At 44.8% G+C, this 2,724-nt stretch overlaps 1 long non-coding RNA gene across 1 annotated transcript in view; it reads right to left on the reverse strand.

Annotated features, from left to right (window-relative positions):
* LOC116670222 (uncharacterized) overlaps window positions 1-1,606 on the reverse strand; it is an 18,800-nt gene extending 17,194 nt beyond the window's left edge. Inside the window, exon 1 of the long non-coding RNA XR_004326967.1 lies at window positions 1,460-1,606. This is a non-coding gene — a long non-coding RNA (uncharacterized LOC116670222). The remainder of the gene's footprint in view (window positions 1-1,459) is intronic.
* Between the last annotated feature and the right edge of the window lie 1,118 nt (window positions 1,607-2,724).

The following is a 2,724-nucleotide window of genomic DNA, read 5'->3' on the forward strand; positions in this document are numbered from 1 at the left end:
ACCCCCTTGCCCTCTGCCACCCCTATCTCTCCTCTGTATGCATCAATGCAAATTATAACAATGGCCGAGGCTTTATTCGGCGGGGGTAAGCCTGCGTGACCTTCTGTGACGGGGCGCAGCAGAGACAAAAGGCCATTTCTCTCTGAATGAGCACATGGACAGCAGCATCGCCCCATTCTGGGTAGGGGAGGTGGTGGTGGTGGTGCTAGTAGATAGGGGCCAAATGCAAAATTGTAAGGATTTTTAAAGCAAAAGAGGGCAGAACGGAAATGAATGCAGAGCGATGCAGTGGGGAGAGAGCCCCGGCCCTTTGGAGACTGCTGACGGAGGACGGGTCGGGTTTGGTGATCGGGACTTAGCTCTGCGGAACTGACAAGAGCAGCTGGCTGAGAAATTTGCATGTTTTATTTATGTTTTTTTATTAGAAATAAATTGGTATGCTCTCCTATTGGCTGCCATGTAGCCAGTATACCCTGTGTTTGAATCCTGTGAGGGATCAGGTTTGGCAAATGCCACCCTTCTTTCTTTAAAGTCTGCGAATTTGAAAGGCCAAATGGGACACAACCTTGCAGGGTGGGGAGCACATTCCAGTCATTTCTGGGCATCCTGACCAATCAGGCCCAATTTAACTGAGTATGTTTGAATAAGCCAATGCAGAAGTTAAGCAAAGTTTGTAGGAAACCCCCACACCTGTGAAACTATCCAACAAGCATGCCCATGTGCCCATCATTACCATTTATCTGAATGTCACCTCTGTCTTCATACTTGTTGGGATACAACCGAGGCAAGTGGACTTCCTACAGATTCCTGAAACACCTCTCACCTCTCCCCCAAAAGCCTTCTTCAGTTCTGACAGTTTAGGAATCACTTTTACAATGGAGGCAAATCATCCTCTTGAAATCAAGTCCAAGTCTAGGTGGAGAAATTGACCATATATGATAGGCATTGGTCTTGTTTTTAATCATCTAGCAGGATAATAAAGCCTTGAACAGTGTGCCTGGAGCCTTTGGGGGAATTCATTCCCTTTGTTTAAGGACATCGATTCATCCCAAGCACCTGTTTTGTGTGAGATTGTTGTCAGATCCATGAAGCGGTTCCTCCTAACTTTTTTATTGTTGGTTTTTTATCGGTTGTGCGGTTGGATTTGGGGGAAAAAACTGTAATATCTAACTTTTTCAGGGAGCGCTAAAAGAATCTAAGCATCAACTCAATTTCTGCTAGAATCACATTCGATCTTAGTTAAGTCAATATGTACTATACCAGGGGCACAGGGAAACCACACAGTTGGTGATCATTCTCAACGGGCGTTATTTTAACAAATATTGATTACAGCAACTTTAATGATCAAGTTTGGAATTCAAAATCTGTTGTTTGTGCGTTCCCGGGAAGTAAACTCTGGAGTTGTTTCCGGCATATTTCTTTCTTCCTTTTTTTTAGCTCTTTATTTATGTGACAGGACAGCTTCATGCGTTATTATGGATCCCACGTAACTTCTAGGCAAGTCCCGCCCTACAAAGCAACCCGATTGGTTCGGGTTAGGCACTGACCTCGAGGATAGGACCTTAACAAATCGGGTTATGTTACCTCGCATAAGAATGGACGCCTGGCCAATGGTAATGCTAATTCCCCGCCTTACCTTATGCTAACTAGACTAGCTATTTGGATTCAAAACATGTTTGACAAGGAGTTCAGAAAGCATTCTGGTCCGTACCAAGCCCCTGTGTACATGCTTAGTATAAGCCAACAGACCTCATGCAGTCCATTGTCATTTAACTCACATTTTCCATTTGAATGGTCTTTTCTTTCTGTTTGGGAATTTGTAGATGTGCATGGGGCATTCAAATACAGTAACAAAACTGGTCCTCAGGATAAAGCTTGCATCTGAATCTCACACTGTCACAGGCGTGAGATTTTCCTTTTCTTGTATGGGTGTTAATGCTACGCTGTGAGATGTGTGGAAATTTTGAATTGAATTTGAGGAGCGGTTGGCTTTGGCTATTTTTGTCATTTTTTTAACATTCTGTTTATTTCTCCCAAATTCTGCACTACACGGACATTGGAGGTTTTTCAAATCAAAAAAAATGCATGGAGAGCGCTCTCATTATTCCGTAAGGGGTTTAGCTTTTTGTCTCTCCAGCTGTGATTATAGGGATCGTTTTGTCTGAGAGCTCAGCAGGTTTAATCAAGCTCGGATAATTTCACAATGCCTCGTAATGGGGTCCCTGAAGACGAAACCTGCTCCTGTTTTCACAGGTTTTCGCACGGCTGGGAAAAAAAAGCGGGAACCTTTTAACAAAAACCCCGTCCTGCACCGGAGCAGGAGCGAGCAAGGAGCTATTTTAGCATCCTGCCTGCTGCCCCTGGGACCAGGCATTACACAGCCCCCCCACCCCCACCACCACCACCACACACGCACACACCCACACACCCTCAATCCATATACACACTGCAGGCCCTGTGCACTTTCCCTTAATGTCTGGCAATTTTCCTGGTTGTCATTGACAAGGTAAGTGTTGATTTCAGTGGCAACGATAGGCAAAGCAAAAAGGGAGGGAAAACTTCAGAACAATGAAACAATCCTTTGGAGGGTTTTTTTTCTTCTTCTTCTTTCTGTTTTCCCTCACCTGCTCCCCCTTCTCTGGAAAAGGAGAAAGGTGTCAAGTTTGTGACAAGTGAATTGTTTTTTTTCTTCTCTCCACCCCGCCCTCGCTGTGATGGCGTCGA

This window comes from Etheostoma spectabile, chromosome 20 (assembly GCF_008692095.1).
Source record: "Etheostoma spectabile isolate EspeVRDwgs_2016 chromosome 20, UIUC_Espe_1.0, whole genome shotgun sequence".
NCBI lineage: Eukaryota > Metazoa > Chordata > Actinopteri > Perciformes > Percidae > Etheostoma > Etheostoma spectabile.